Source organism: Giraffa tippelskirchi, chromosome 3 (assembly GCF_054371585.1).
Source record: "Giraffa tippelskirchi isolate mGirTip1 chromosome 3, T2T-mGirTip1v1.2.pri, whole genome shotgun sequence".
NCBI classification, from domain to species: Eukaryota; Metazoa; Chordata; class Mammalia; order Artiodactyla; family Giraffidae; genus Giraffa; species Giraffa tippelskirchi.
In genome coordinates this window covers 21685879-21703201 of record NC_137277.1, presented here as the reverse complement: position 1 = coordinate 21703201, position 17323 = coordinate 21685879, and the positions used below count along the sequence as shown (strand labels likewise).

General features: G+C 39.4%; 1 non-coding gene across 1 annotated transcript; it reads right to left on the bottom strand.

The window, feature by feature from the left end:
• Positions 1 to 10540: 10540 nt before the first annotated feature.
• Positions 10541 to 10647, bottom strand: LOC145543850 (U6 spliceosomal RNA). The gene has a single exon (XR_014081098.1). It is a non-coding gene; the product is annotated as a U6 spliceosomal RNA (small nuclear RNA).
• Positions 10648 to 17323: the final 6676 nt, after the last annotated feature.

Sequence of the window (17323 nt, the reverse complement as noted above, 5' to 3'; positions counted from 1 at the left end):
ATTTGGCTCTTGTCCATTTCCTGGGGCCACAGTCCAAGAAGCAGGATGTAGTGCTCCTAAGCCATCAGGTCCCCAAGCTTACCTCCCATTCTGCTGCTTTGCAGGGGCTCTGACTCAGCAGCAGGGTCTGCGGCTCCTCTCTCGGAAACCCACCACTACCCCTGTCTCTTCACTCCTCCTTTCTCCCCTCTCCCTTCAGTCCCAGGGAAGCTCTTCTATCCTAAGTTTCTGTTCTAGAATATAAGCCCCAAGACCTGGTTGTCCTGTTCATGGCTCTTTCATCACTTTCTAACTTTGTGCCTGGCAGTGAGGAGACAATAAATGCATGTAAAATGAATGATGCTTCTTCTGTTGTTTGGACTCTGACTCCTCTTTATTCCAAGACCAAGAATTTTGCTTTCTTCTCCCCTGAGGCAATGAACAGAGTCAGTTATTTGCTTGAGGGAGGTAGGAGTGGGGGGTGATGAACTACCAGCAGACAGACACATAGGTCAAAACCATTACATTCCCCACGTTTTTAGGGTTTATGAATCCAAGCAAGTCAGGCACATACCCAACCTCCATCTTGATGGATTTTTACTGAGTGATATGTTGGGATTTTGGCCTGAACCTTTGAAGGAAACAGTGTCTCTTCTAACCTGCTTGTACTTAAGACTGGATTTTTGCTTTCAGGATGAAAAAATATTGAAAGGAAAATAATAGGTTCATTTATTTTCAAGTAATGTACTTGGGCGCATATGTATGTTGCTTTTAATATAATCTACTTGGGCATCTGTTCAAGTGCCTAATTTTGTTGCATCTGTGGGTCTTAAATCTTAATCCATTTAGTATTTTGCCTGTCCTACACATAAATGTTGTGATCAGATTTTATTCTAAAAACTGTACTGTATAATACAGGGAACTCTGCTTAATACACTTTGGTGACCTGAATGGCAAGGAAGTCCAAAGGGAGGAGTTGGCTGATTCACTTTGCTGTGCAGTAGAAACTAACACAACATTGTAAAGCAACTACACTCCAATAAAAATTAATTTGAAAAAAAGATAAAAACAGTACCAAAGAGAACTGATGGCACACAAGTTTCTATGCAATGGATTTCTCCTCCAGGCAGTTGTAAATATGAATCTCTTTTCTTTAAACAGTCTAACAGATCCTTTAATTAGGGGATAATATCATAGAGCTTGGGTATTATTTTGCTTATTAAGAGTAGTTTCTTTAGCCGCTTAAGATGGTGTGAGTTTCTTTTTTAATCAATCATGCCATTTGATAGATTATAGATGCATAAATCATCAGCAAATAAAAATGTATTTTTTTGTACTTTAAAGAAATTGGCATGTGACAGACCTTCACTTAACTAGTTTGTCCTCTTTCTGTTATATTGTTGATTTTTCTCACAGGAGCATGCTTCCACACGATCTGGTTTAATCTTGTGTTTCATGTATCAATTAAGAATATAATTAGACAGATTTGTGTTGGAACATGTTTGTTAGCATTTCCCAGCCTGTTTTAAGGTGTATGAGTGATACTGCTGTTCATTTCCGTTTGTCCTGCACATGCATCTCACATGGAGTGATTTATCAGAGCATCATACACACGCCAGGTGTTCTTGGTAAAATTTTTTGCTGTTGTTAACTCAAGAGTGAAACGCAGGGCTACTTCTCAATCAAAGATTTGGCATTTGGGTCCTATTTTTTCTGGCATTTTCCATAGCACTTCCCCTTCCTAGCTTGTTCATTGTAGCCCAGCATATGGATGTTTCATGCTCCCAAAATGAGTATTATTAGAGTGAGGCCAATTTAGGATACCAATTATGTAGAGTTTCAGTGTATTACCAATATAACTCGTGTTATATTGTTAGCATTGCAGACTGCAAGCACTAAACAAAACTCCACAAGAATTTGATTTCCTGTTCTCCACTCCTTTTTCATTAGGAGGTCCCAACCTCTGAAGTTATAATTCTTAAGCTAAAACTGTGCACCCATCCATTGCTCCCATTTGAGCCACAATATTAGACTTTCTTTGTTGGGTCCCAGTACATCTTCTTCACCAATTTGACAAGAATTCTTTTAGCTTCTCTTCCTGCCTTTGAAGAACTGATTTTTCTAAACCTTCTTTCTCTGACTGATGACATTGACCCTGCTGTCTTCTAGTAAGTGTCCCAAGGAGTCTTGTCTTAATTAACTCCCCCTTATCTTAGTTTATTCTAGACAATTTAATACTTTTTACTTGCATTCATCCTTTCTTGGATATTATCTTCTTGCTTTCTTTTCATTTCTCTTTAAACATTAAATATATATATATGTATATACACATTCTTTTTCATAATGATTTATCACACGATAATGAATAGAATTCCCTGTGCTATACAGTAGGATCTTATTGTTTATCCATTCAATATATAATAGTTTGCTTCTGCTATTCCCAAACTCCCAATCCATTTCTCCCTTACCTCACCCCCTTGGCAACCACATGCTTAGTCTCTATGTCTGTGAGTATTTCTGTTTCATAGATAAGTTCATTTGTGTTATATTTTAGATTCCACATGTAAGTGATAGAATATGATATTTGTCTTTTTCTGACTTCACATAGTATGATAATTTCTAGTTCACCCATGTTGCTAAACATTTTAATTTTGTTAACTTTTTTTTTTTTTTTTACCTAGTCCATTCTCAGAGCTTTCTGTCCTGCACAGAAGTTTTTAGCATCCTGGTTGATAGTCCCCATAGGAACCTAAAGGCATCCCTGAATTCTGCTCAACTCTTCCCCTGAATGCACCTGTCAATTTTCTTCCCTTCAGTCTGGTTTGTATTTCTCTTTATAGTATTCTGAAACTGTTATTTGACAGTTAGTAATTCACATGTGTTTATTCATTCAAGGACATTTAAAAATCTTAATTAAACTTTTGAGGTAATCGTAGATTTAGTTGTAAGAAATAGTACAGCGAAAACTCACATGCCCTTTATTAAGATCCCCCAATGATAGTATCTGTTTTTTTGCCTTTTCATACCGTTCATGGGGTTCTCAAGGCAAGAATACTGAAGTGGTTTGCTGTTCCCTTCTCCAGTGGACCATGTTTGTCAGAATTCTTCACTATGACTTGTCCGTCTTGGATGGCCATACACGGCATGGCTCATAGTTTCATTGAATTAGACAAGGCTGTGGTCCATGTGGTCAGTTTGATTCGTTTTCTGTGACTGTGGTTTTCATTCTGTCTGCCCTCTTGGATAAGAGGCTTACAGAAGCTTCCTGGTGGGAGAGACTGACTGTGGGGGAAACTGGGTCTTGTTCTGATGGGCGGGGCCATGCTCAGTTCAGTTCAGTCGCTCAGTGTGTCCTACTCTTTGTGACTCCATGGACTGCAGCACACCAGGCTTCCCTGTCCTTCACCAACTCCCAGAACTTGCTCAAACTCATGTCCGTTGAGTTGATGAGGCCATCCAACCATCTCATCCTCTGTCATCCCCTTCTCCTCCTGCCTTCAATCTTTCCCAGCATCAGGATCTTTTCCAAAGAGTCAGTTCTTTGCATCAGGTGGTGAGAGTACTGGAGTTTCAGCTTCAGCATCAGTCCTTCTGATGAATATTCAGGACTGATTTCCTTTAGGATTGACTGGTTTGATCTGTAATCCAATTTTCTGTTGATGGGTGGGGCTGCATTCCCTCCCTGTTGTTTGACCTGAGACCAAACTATGGTGGAAGTAATGAAGATAATGGCGACTTCCTTCAAAAGGTCCTGTGCATACACTGCCACACTCAGTGCCCCCGACACTGCAGCAGGCCACTGCCAACCCACGCCTCCACCAGAGACTCCTGGATGCTCACAGGCAAGTCTGGGTCAGTCTCTTGTGGGGTCACTGCTCCAAAATTTCTGGGAGAAGTAACAATAACCTCAGATATGCAGATGGCACCACCCTTATGGCAGAAAGCAAAGAAGAACAAAAGAGCCTCTTGATGAAAGTGAAAGAAGAGAGTGAAAAAGTTGGCTTGAAACTCAACATTCAAAAAACCAAGATCATGGCATCTGGTCCCATCACTTACTGGCAAATAGATGGGGAAACAATGGAAACAGTTACAGACTATTTTCTTGGTCTCCAAAATCACTGCAGCTGCTGGCTGCAGCCATGAAATTAAAAGATGCTTGCTCCTTGGAAGAAAAGCTATGAGCAGCTTAGACAGCTTATTAAAAAGCAGAGATATTGTTTTGCCGACAAAGATTCATCTAGTCAAAGCTAGGGCTTTTCCAGTAGTCATGTTTGGATGTGAGAGTTGGTCTATAAAGAAAGCTGAGCGCCGAAGAATTGATGCTTTTGAACTGTAGTGTTGGAGAAGACTCTTGAGAGTCCCTTGGACTGCAAGGAGATCCAACCAGTTCATCCTAAAGGAGATCAGTCCTGGGTGTTCATTGGAAGGACTGATGTTGAAGCTGAAACTCCAATACTTTGGCCACCTGATGGGAAGAGCTGACTCATTTGAAAAGACCCTGATGCTGGGAAAGATTGAAGGCAGGAGGAGAAGGGGATGACAGAGGATGAGATGGTTGGATGGCATTTCCGACTCGGTGGACGTGAGTTTAAGCAAGCTCTGGGAGTTGGTGATGGACAGGGAAGCCTGGTGTGCTACAGTCCATGGGGTTGCAAAGAGTTGGACATGGCTGAGTGACTGAACTGAACTGATGGTAATATCTTGTGAACAATGGGACAAATGACAACCAGGATATTGACATTGATGCAGTCAAGGTACAGGACATTTCCATCACCACAAGGTTCTCTCCTGTCATCCAGGGCCTTTTATGAGTGTTGGCTCTGGGCAGTGTGCTGGGCACCAAGAGGGGTGCAGAAAGAAAACAGATACTGATCCTGTTGAAATTACTTCAATTCAAAACACTAAGTGGAAAGTGCCACAGAAAGGCACCTTGGAAGAGGGAGCAATTACTTTTTGCTGAGATCAGAGGAGATAAACACAAATTAAAAATGAGAGACTTAATTCTCCTTGAAAATAAGGAAAGAGATACCTCCCCCATCTCTCTTTTCTTGGAACAATTACTTTAGAAATCTTGTAGATTCTTTCTCTGTCTCTTCAAAACATAAGTGCATATTTTAAAAAGGTCAGTAAACCATTGGCCAGCTATATGACCTAGGAATGTTTTCTTCAGGGACCTGGGAACCATACTATGGAATGTAAACATCCAAGGAAAATAGCACCCTAGTCTCCTAGTTTCTGAGGGAAGGTAGGAGCCTCTCTCCAAAACTACCTCCTATTACAAGATATGTACTTTTTCTCTATATGAAGCCTATTAGTGAACACAGATAGTAGCCCCAATCACTAGGTAAAGTCATCCCAATTACCAGGTGAACTATGTGTGACAAATGATGACATCAGGTCCTCTCATTTGAGGATGAGTTTGTCTCGAAAACAAAGATGTAATGAGTTTTAACTGCTTGGCTATAAAAGGGTAAGATGTCCTTCTGTCTGTGGTTTTCTTAGTGAATTGAATGAAATGTCCATCACATTCTGGTTTAATGCTTATTCAGTGGCAAAAATGTCTTCTTTCTCTACTGCCTTTGTGGAGAGGCTTTCTGAATGAGGAGGTTTTATTTTTAATTATATTTCCCCAACAAGTTTCAGTGAGTTTCCCTGGTAGCTCAGATGGTAAAGGATCTCCCTGCAGTGGAGACCTGGTTCGATCCCTGGGTCAGGAAGATCCCCTGGAGAAGGGCTTGGCAACCCACTCCAATATTCTTGCCTGGAAAATCCTAAGGACAGAGGAGCCTGGTGGGCTATAGTCCATGAGGTCACAAAGAATTGGACACTACTGAGTGACTAACACACACACACACACACACACACACACACACACACACACACTCACCAAGCTTCAAAAAGCAGGCAGTGTCTGATCTTGACTTTGAAAGACAACCTACATGTTGCAGACAATCATTTTAAACTATCTAACATTTCCTATTTGTAATTTAGCCCACACATAGGACCCTGTTTTAGGCAGGTGGCAATGGAGGCTTTGACTTGCACTTTAAAAAAATTAATTGAGGGGAAATTCATGTAACATAAAATTAACCTTTAAAAAATGTACAGGACTTCCCTGGTGGTGCAGTGGTTAAGAATCCTCCTGCCAATACAGGGGACATGGGTTAGATCCCTGGTTCAGGGAGGCTACACATGCTGCAGAGCAACTAAGCCCTCGTGTGGCAACTTCTGAAGCCTGTACACCTTGGAGTCTTGCTCTGCCCAAATCAAGAGAAGCCACTGCAGTGAGAAGCTGCACACTGAAACTAGACCGCAACTAGAGAAAAGCCAGAGCAACAATTAAGAACTCGTGCAGCTAAAAATAAATAAATAATAAAAATGTACAGGTCATTTAGCATATTCACAATGTTGGGTAACCAGCACGTCTATCTAGTTCCAAAGCATTTTCAGAAGAAAAACGGTACCCATTAAGCAATCACTTCCCATTCCCCGACCCCCCGGCCTGTGTAACTGTCAATTTGCTTTCTGCCTTTATGAAGAGCAGCACTAATCATAATACCCCCCAAAATGGAAATAATTCAAATTTTCATCAACAAATGAATGAACAAACTGTGGTATATCCATTCAATGGAATATTATTCAGCCATAATAAGGAATGAAGTACCGATACATGATACAACATGGATGAGCCTTGAAAACATCATACAAAGTAAAAGGAGCCAGACCCACACGAGGACACATATTGTATGCTTCTGTCTATATTAACGGAGAAGGCAATGGCACCCCACTCCAGTACTCTTGCTTGGAAAATCCCATGGACAGAGGAGCCTGGTAGGCTGCAGTCCATGGGGTCGCTAAGAGTCGGACACGACTGAGCAACTTCACTTTCACTTTTCCCTTTCATGCACTGGAGAAGGAAATGGCAACCCATTCCAGTATTCTTGCCTGGAGAATCCCAGGGATGGCAGAGCCTGGTGGGCTGCCATCTATGGGGTCGCACAGAGTCGGACACGACTGAAGCGACTTAGCAGCAGTCTATATTAAACATCCAGAACTGGTAAAAAAAATTTTTTTTGGAGGAACATTTTAACACATATGGAAAGATGTTATATGCTAGACTTTGAGCTCTTACCACAGATGATGTGGCCTTCATGTGAAGTGGTAAATGGTAGCAGTAAAGAGGGATAGGTGGGAGGTAGAAAAATCAGAGGGTGGCTGATGGTAGAGGACACAAAAGTTTACGGAAATTCCTCTGTTGGACTTTGAACATCCATCTTGCCTAAGCAAGCTGCGTCTCTGTATGAACCTTCTCTGACATTAGTGCTGGTTGCTTCCTAGTTCTGGATATATGCCCTACATCACTATTATAGTTGTAATTGTCTAGTCCTCAGAATTGGGCCTGTGTTTCAGATGCCTTGAATGCAGGACTCAGTTTTAGTTTTCCTCTTTTGTTGTCTCCAGTAGCTTCCCCAGGACAGATTGTGTGGGCGGCAGGAAAAATGTGGATCACATTCAGAGGTACAACATAGTTCTTATTGGTAACCCAGATTTGTATATCTTTGGATATTATTTTGGCTTATTGGTCTTCGCGTAACAGCTTGAATTACTGAGTGCTGTTTTCAGGCTTAAATGCACTCACACTGCACAAACTGGCTAAATGAACGTGCCTGCTCCAGAAGCAAGCTCTCCATGTCCTATGTCTCCTTCTGCCTTCTTACTTCCCCTTGGTGCTTATCACTTCCTCAGTTCTCTGCTGTCATGACAGAGTCCTTCAACTTTTTCTGGGCTGGACTCTGCTCCCTGACAGCTGCTATCAGATGCATCTGTTTCCGTCCACACCTTCCTTCTCTTCTTCCTTGCTTCCAACTTTCCAGTCAGTTTCGGAGTGTCTGAACACCCTCGGCTTCTTGGCACTGTTGTATAGCTTTGAAGGATGCAGTGTGCCTGGCTGGTAGTATGGCAGATGGTATTTTTACGTGGATCCCTTTCTAAGTAAGTTTATATATAAGAACCTGAGTCTCAGGAGTGGTACATTTAGGCTCTTTATAAAAAGATATTTTACAAAAGAAACTTTTAGCTGTACAGTTTTGTTTTTTTTTTAAATGATATTTCCCCACAGGCTTGGAAGAGGTAAACTCTGGCTATTAAATAAATGGAATGTTCATTGCAAGGCTCAGGTTTGTTTTGACTTTATTATTGTATAACCAGGAGGGGAGTTGCTCTCTTAGGGATTACTGTTGTCTGTTTAGGATTGAACGATAATCTTTTCCTCTTGGGCGTGGGGCTGTGTTTTGATTAAAGACACTAATACAGCATAGAGGCAATTTTTGGTATAATGCAACTTAATTACACCTCTAGATTGTATCATTTTACATGAATATAATGCTTCTACGTCCGTGAACAGTTTTGAGTGTTTGGAGGAAATAGTGGAGTCTGTAGATTTTAACTTTGAAAAATCATTATCTTTGAAACCTCTTCAAGCAGGCACAAGACTAACTACCCATGTCTTGAAAGAGACGTTCGTTGAACTCAGCACTGTTGGAAAATTACTTTCTATTCTCTTTGATAAATTCTCAATGTTAATCTCAAAGACAGAGTAAAACAGAACCCACTCTGTTTTCAACTGTATACTCTTATATAACTGTATACTCTTATACTCTTATATATCATATGATACTATTGTGCTACCTTTTTACTTTTAACTATAACTTGGTATAGTTAACAATAATTTCTGAGCTGTCTTTGAAAGACAATCTGGTATTAAGGTAAAAGTGTTCAAGAATCATTTTCTGATTTTGTGCTTAACACAATGGTTGATTTCTTTTTAAAGATTTGTTTGTTTTTATTTTTGGCTGTGCTGGGTCTTCATTGCTGTACGAGGGCTTTCTCTAGTTGCGGAGAGTGGGGGCTACTCTCTTGTTGTGGTGTGTGGGCTTTTTGTTGCAGTGGCTTCTCTTGTTGCAGGGCTCAGGCTCTAGGCACATGGGCCCAGCAGCTGTGGCATGTGGGATCTTCCTGGACCAGGGATCGAACCCGTGTCCTTGCATTGGCAGGAGGATTCTTAACCACTGGCCCACTATGGAAGCCCAGTTATTGATTTCTGGAAGACTGTAGTCTGCAATACTGTTTGTGGTATCTGTGAACATTTGAAGATTTCCTTTTCTTTTTTTTTTTTGGCCTCTCAATTTGAATTTTATTTCTCTTCTGGTTCTTACACCACTGCATTCAGTAAAAAAAAAATTTCAATACATCTAAAGATATCTTTTGACTTAAAATACAAACCATTACATTGGGAAATTAATACACTTTCTGAAAATTTGTCCAGCCTATATGAAAACAAAATTGTCGGTTGGGCAAAAATAGTTGCCTTTTAGTGATTCCATGTTCTGCTGCACCTCTTAGAAATATTTCCACACTGTTGCCCTCAGAAAAATTCATTATACTAATCCATTAAGCTTTAACTCCTTTGGAATCACTTTTTTCAAATGTCTCATCTTCCCAGAAGCTCACTTCATCTATAATTTCTGACCCCAGAAGTGAAATTGGGTGACATGTGGACCTACAAGTACCACAAGCTCAGTTACCCACAAAAATCATTATCTTTGAAACTTCTCCAGGTTGTTAGAAAACTGATGACTCTTGCCTTAAAAGAGATGTTCACTGAGGTCAGCACTGATTGAGAATTAGCAAATGTATTCAGTTCTCTTTTGAGAATCCTAAATGTTAATCTTTCAGGATTAACTTTGGTCTTTTTTCAACTGTATGATACCTTTAATAGTTTAGTTGTATTACCTTATTACTGTACTTGCTTATTCTGAACAATCAATAACTATTTTTTGAGTTCAGTCAAGTACCTACAAGACAGACATGATTCCATTCTGAATGTGTGTTTGAATATGTGACTCACTTCCAGAAAGGACCTCTCTGTTGTGGTTCTTGAGCTGAGCTATTTCATACCTCTAAGTTTCTAGAGTTGTGTGAGTTGTGGAGTGATTTTTAGAATGTACTCTACAAATTTGACTGTTTATCAGTTGGTTAGGATTTTTGCGGTATAATAAATTTTGCATGGCAATGAAAACACAATTATTTTTCATGTGCTATGCATTTATCTCAGTGTAACTTGTAGGCAATGTACATTTGTATCTCTGGTTTTCTATTGGATATTTCCATTTGGACGTTCCATTGTTACATCAAATTCAATCTAAGTACAACTTGCTCTATTATCTCTTCTTGCTATCTTTCTCAACTTTCCAATATTTTTTCCCAGCCAAACAGTAGCTTTATTAGTGAAGCTGAACTCTACCTATGGTACAGTGTGTGCCCAGGTCACCCCAGGGTTTCCAGGGACTGCGCGGGCATTGGGACAATACTGCTTAGCGTTTACACTGGGGTGATATAAATAAAGCTTTGGTGTAAAGGTTTTCGGGAGAGGTTAACACAGGTTAACACTGCGAGACGAACACTTCACACAACCACAGTTGTCAACGTGAACTGGGTTTTTGGCTGGGGGATAACTTCTAATGATGCGGCGCTGGGGTCTGTTCCAGGCTGGAGAGGCGTCAAAAATATGGAACGCTTCACGAATTTGCGTGTCATCCTTGCGCAGGGGCCATGCTAATCTTCTCTGTATCATTCCAATTTTAGTATATGTGCTGCTGAAGTGAGCACATCAACTTTCCAATTTTTATTCTACCTGGAAAACTAAAAATTTTTGCTTACCTTATTTTAGCTCTTTAAAGTCTAATAATTGACTAAATCCCAACTTTCAGATTCTTTACTACTCCCAGGATCATCTCCATTCAGAAAAATTTCAATTTATCCTTGACTTGCTATAGTAACATGCTCACTTTTTCTCTAGTTTTTATCCCCACCACTCCAAACCATCTTGCGTACAGAGGTCATATTAATTTCCTTCTTCAGACCTTGATAGGTTACTCCTAAGCCTAAAGCTTCCAAGAGTTCTTTGTGAAATTTAAGATTAGTGTCTTCTCAGAGAAGCTCTGAAGACTCTCCTGATTTGCCCCTGTATCCTGTATCCTATCGTTCTGGTGAATTCTTCACTCTACCAGATTCAGCGTCATAGTCCCATATAAATAATGGTCAGTCCTATTGTTTTCCTTCATTCATATTGGCTTCAAGTCTGCCTATTCAAATCTGTCCTTCAAAGTTCAAGCGTTTTTACTTTATTGAACTTAAAACCATTGTTGAGTAGATAAAAAGTAGTAATTATAAACTATGTACAAAGTATTGGGAAAAATAATGCAACAGATGCCCACAGACCACACTCACGTTAGAAATGAGACTGTCATTACCAGCGTCATTGAGCCTCCTGTGTCCCTTTTCTTCCTGCCCCTGAATTTTGCGTTTTTGTTTTATTTGCTATTCTTTTTAGTTTAACCTCTTTTGTTTGCATCACTAAACCATACATCATTTCATAGTGGTACATGCTTTTCAGCTCTACATAAATGGAATAATTCTTACTTATGTGACATTAATTAGGTAATGACTCTTTGAACATGAAACATTCTTGTAAATAATGACCTTCTGTAGTGTTTTCAGCTAAAATGATCTTTCATTTTTAGGATTTCATTTATTTCTAAACAAAAACACTCTTTTTATAACTGGTGACTCCAGTATAAAAATAAGTGTGGCTTCAAGTCGTGTTTCTCTCATTGGCTTGTGTTTTCTGTTATGCCCGATAAAACTAACCACGTCCTACTTTTGTCTGAAGCCCTTGGCTACTAGTTTTACATTGTCAGTCTGTAGCATGAATCTGGTGTTGTTAACAGTTGCATCTGATACCTGGGGAAGCAAGACCCCCAGAAGTTGTGTTTGTTACACTCACATTCTGAACTTCTGTGCACTGGTATTTAGCAACGCCAATTTCAGGCTCTTCAAAGAAATTTTATATATATATATATATGATTCTCTAAAGACAAATACATTAGATAATTAACTAAATATTTCTTTACAGCATTTATCTCTTCTTTTGAGAAGAAAAAAATTGTATGCAATTTACTTAGTTTAATTTTACTGAAACATTTGGAAACATTTCTGTAGCTCGTTCCATAAAATGAGCTATATAAAAGTGAATAAATCAGAAAAAAAAGGCTAACATAGTTAAGAGGTAGATTTTGTTGCTTGTTGAATTTCTTAATCTGGTTAAATTGAGAAATGTATAGATATATGTGTAAGATGTTCCCAATCTTTTAATATTTTGTGATTTTTTTTTTTTTAGTGCAGTTCTTTTGTCTGGCAGTAGCAAAGTTTCTTACCTTGTTTTGAAATTCCTCAATTATCTGATTAATATTTCTCGTAGAACTGTTTTTCTTCTTCTTTTTCCCTTTTTTGGTCATGTCATGTGTCTTGAGGGATCTTACTTCTCTGACCAGGACCCAGATCCTTGGCAGTGAATGTGCGGAGTCCTAACCACTGAACTGAGAGGTAATTCCCACGTAGTCCTGTTTTTCTCCTTGACCATTAGCCCCAGATCCAAAATTTTGTATACAATGCTTTGATTTTATATTCGAGTGTACTGTTTGCCTGCTCCAGAGTCCCACCTGGTCTAGGTAAACTGTGAGATGAACATTTAGATTTCTCTAAATGTTGTTTTTCTCTCATTTATTCCCCAGTTGGCACTCCCAATGTTGGTGGAAAAAGCTCCCAAGAAGCCACTTAAGCCACATTTCCCACTACAATTCTTCTTTTCCCTTGAAGAGAGTCTAATTGCCATACACTTGATTTTTGGGCAATGTGTGACGTGAAGAAAGGCTTCAACACTGCAAAACCCAATGCGCCAAGGGAATGTTGAGAGAATTATCAATTAGTAAGAAAGCTGAGTGCCGCAGAATTGATGCTTTTGAACTGTGGTGTTGGAGAAGACTCTTGAGAGTCCCTTGGACTGCAAGGAGATCCAATCAATCCATCCTAAAGAAGATCAATCCTGGGTGTTCATTGGAAGGACTGATGTTGAAGCTGAAACTCCAATACTTTGGCCACCTCATGCGAAGAGTTGACTCATTGGAAAAGACCCTAATGCTGGGTAGGATTGGGGGCAGGAGGAGAAGGGGACGACAGAGGATGAGATGGTTGGACGGCATCACTGACTCGATGGACATGGGTTTGGGTGGACTCCGGGAGTTGGTGATGGACAGAGAGGCCTGGCGCGCTGCAATTCATGGGGTCGCAAAGAGTCGGACATGACTGAGCGACTGAACTGAACTGAACTGAACTCCTATTTTAGTGGATAAAGTGGATATTTCATCTCTGATGGAATTACCTTAAGGATTTTTAATGACATCTGCAATATTAAATTATTGTTTTGGTAATTATTTGGTAATTATTTGTTAAACTCCATAGAGTTTATTTACTTAAAAGTACAGAAAATACCTTCAGATATCTATTATTTAACATTGGAGAAATGGAGCCGAGAATATTTACATGATATCAACCAGTTAAACTTGTATTTTCCCTTATGAATTTCTGCCCTCATGCATTTTTTATGACTGTGATTGTTATAATTTATTTTGCTTTGGAATTGTGTGATAAGTGCTATCTTTTCAGATGAAGTTATTTGAAATCAACTTTAGAGATTTCTGGTGAAGGAATAGAAAGTGGCCGATCCTTAGCTTGTGTACCCTGTACAGTATGTAAGAATAAAATATAGGAAGAGAAAAGGGTCTAATTCATTTTAATATTCTCTTGTTATGTTTTTCCTACATTTTGTCAATTGTAGAAAAATAAAATATTAAGTTTCAAAATTTTCTTGAAGCCTGCCTTGGACTTCTGAAGCGATCAATGCTAATTTTGTGCTCTTATTTTATTAAAGTTTAAGACCCTCAAATAATTAAAGTGGAATAGAGGAACTGATGCAATACAGTGTACTGAGGTAGTATTAAACAGCAAGCTTATAAGTTTCTCCAGGTTCTTATAAACCTCTGCAGTGGCTGCTTCTTGTTCTTTTGCAGTTAAATCGTTCTATGCAGATCCTGAATTGTAGCGGAAATACTCTTCTTGGAGATAATAAACATGAGATGCGGCATTTCCAGCCGCTCCCCCCGCCCCACCCCGCCCCGGCTTCCCCCGTGATTTCCATTTTACAAAACGTATTGTTCGCGTATCTATCTATCATCTTTTTTTCAGTTTTTTAGTTGATTTACATTTCTGCTGTACAGCAAAGTGATTCAGTTACATATATATGCACATTCTTGTTTCATATTCTTTTTGATTATGGTTTATTATAGGATATTGAATAGAGTTCTCTGTGTGTACAGTAGGACCTTGTTGTTTATTCATTCTCTATACATAATAATTTGCATCTCTGCTAACCTCAAACTCCCGATCCATCCCTCTCCAACCTGCCTCTCCCCCTTGGCAACCACAAGTCTATTCTCTACGTCTGAGTCTGTTTCTGTTGCGTACGTAGTCTATCTATCTTTAATGAAAGCTGTCCCACTAGAAGGACAATATTTTTGGTCAATAACCTTGGTGTTGCTTGATGTTCTCTCTCTGCATGGCCTTGGCTTCACTGTACTTAAGGTGGAATCTGAGCCTGTTCCTGTGTCTTCGAACATCTCAGTCATCAAATAAACATCCCTTAAAACTTCTGTTAAAGTAGAAACAGTTCCACACCGAATAAAGTCCTCAAATGGCATATTTAGCTGATAGCTGTAATTGGCCTGTGTGGGGCCATGAGGGTGATGATATCTGCATTTTTAGGTTTCATGATTGTTACTTTTCTTCTAAATGATCCCAAATATATGTAATATGCTGAGTGAGAGACTTGATAGTAAATTACAAAATCTTTCAGGCTGAAAGGATGATGCCCAATAAATTAGATTTTGTAAAATAAGTGAAGTTTTAAAAGTGAAGTTCTATAAGTTAAAGACACAAAGAGAACAAAACATCAGGTGAAGGATAAAGTTTCTCTGCAGAAGTTCCCCCTCCACAGACTAGTGGCTGCTGGTGAGACTACATACAGTAAAAGAATCAGAGTCCAGGGGCCACTCTCCCTCTACTCTTGAACCAGGTGTTTAGTTCTGGGTGCTGTATTTTAGGATACTATTTAACTGCAAATATGTCCATTATGTCAATAATATGTGATCCAGATAATGAAGAGTGAATGAATGAAACAATGTCAGATGAGGCTAAAGAAACTGGAATTTTTGTTTAGAAAAAAGAGAAGATACACAGCCTATAAAAAACTGCTCCCAAAGCCTGAGCCAGGATCAAATTGCTGGAAGTTACACAGGGAGACAAGTCTGGCTCAACATAAGGAAAACTTTTCTAACTTTAAATCTGTTCATAAATTGGATGACCTGGTTTACCAAGTCAGGAACTTTCCAAGCTCTGGGCACCTTCAGCTGGAGGCTAGAGGCCTAGAATCATCTTTCAGGAAGAATTTCTGTTCCGAGTTTCAGGTTGAAATAAAAGTCGTTATCCAACTCTTTAAAATTGTGTGATTTTTTTTTTTAATTGAAGCATGGTTAATTTACAATTTTGTGTGAGATTCTAGCGTACAGCAAAGTGGTTTGTGCTCAGTTGCTCAGTCATGTCTGACTGTTTGGAACCCCATGGGTTGTAGTCTGCCAGGCTCCTCTGTCCATGGAATTTTCCAGGCAAGAATACTGGAGTGGGTTGCCATTTCCTCCTCCAGGGGATCTTCCTGACCCAGGGATTGAAACTGTGTGTCCTGCATTGGCAGGCAGGTTCTTTACCACTGAGCCACCTGGGAAGCCCATGCTATGATTGCGATAGAAATCACAAGCATTAATATTGGATCTTTACAGAAACCTTCAGATGTGAAACATCAAATGGGGAAAGCAAAATGACCTCAATTTGAAATGGTGCAACAGAGTTCTTGATAAAAACATGGAGATTTAACAATCTGACCTTTTGATCTTAGGCAAACTAAGAAAACATTATTTGAAGTAATTTATTTCACAGATAGCTATCAGCAACAAGTGAAGCTAAGAGTGATATGTTTCTGAAGATGAGGATGCCAGACTTAATTGACAGAGATTGTGAGAGTATGAAAACCTGTTTCTGCAAGCTCAGTGAATTCCAGGTACTAATAATCTCAGTTATGTATTGTACCTATAGGTTGTTTTCAAGGATAAGAAGGAATGCTTAGACTATGATTACATCTCTCAAAACATGTATCAGATCTTTACAAAGTTCTTTGCAGAATATCTCCTCACCATCTTATTATAAAATTTTTAGAATGGCTCTTGCTTATAATGCATATCATCTATACTTTTTGTGCATAAAAATTTAGTTTTAATGAAAATATTTGCCTCACCTGTTTCATTCTCCACCTTTGTAGCCAGGGTAAGAAGTAAGGGTAAGAAGTAAGAAGTAAGAGGCTCACTTCAAGATGCCACACTTGACTTTACCAGGAAACATCTCCTACCCTACTTTGAAAGCTGATCTTCCCTTTGTTTTGCCCACCATCAGAAATCCAGCTTCAGTTTTAATGGCCAAAGGGGCATTTAGTATCCCGTCTTCTGTTCTGAACTCAGGCTGAGGGCCACCTCTGTTAGCACTTCCTGTCTCCAGCTTTGACAATTTCCTCCTGTTGAGGCAGATGGAGGAGTGTTCTGGGAATTTTAAACCCTGCTTATTTACTTTAGTTGGGAGAAAGGTAGTTTTGGAAAAATGGAAATATACATAGTCCTCTTTTGGGTACTCATTCTGTAAAATGAGGCTACATTGTGAGTTGAATATAGGAAATGGTAAACGTTCATTTTTGTATAGATGTGAGAGTTGAACCATAAAGAAAGCTGAGCACCGAAGAATTGATGCTTTTGAACTGTGGTGTTGGAGAAGACTCTTGAGAGTCCCTTGGACTGCAAGGAGATCCATCCAGTTAATCCTAAAGGAAATCAGTCCTGAATATTCATTGAAAGGACTGATGCTGAAACTGAAACTCCAATATTTTGGCCACCTGATGTGAAGAGCTGACTCACTGGAAAAGACTGAAAGGCAAAAGAGGAAGAGGGCAGCAGAGGATGAGATGGTTAGATTGCATCACTTACTCAATGGACATGAATCTGAGCAAACTCCAGGAGATAGTGAAGGACAGGTGAGCCTGGTGTGCTGCAGTCCATGGGATTGCAAAGAGTCAGACATGACTTAATGACTGAACAACAACAACAAAGCATTTACATGTATAATAAGTGCTTAGGAAATGCAAATTCCTTTTCTTTTCTGAATTCATCTTCTTCCCCTTTTTTGGTTGGCTCAAAAAGTTGCTATGCCTTCACAACACTGTTAATCGGCTAAACCCCAGTATAAAATAAAAAAAAAGTTGTTAGGCTACCATCACTTATAAAAACACCTCGCT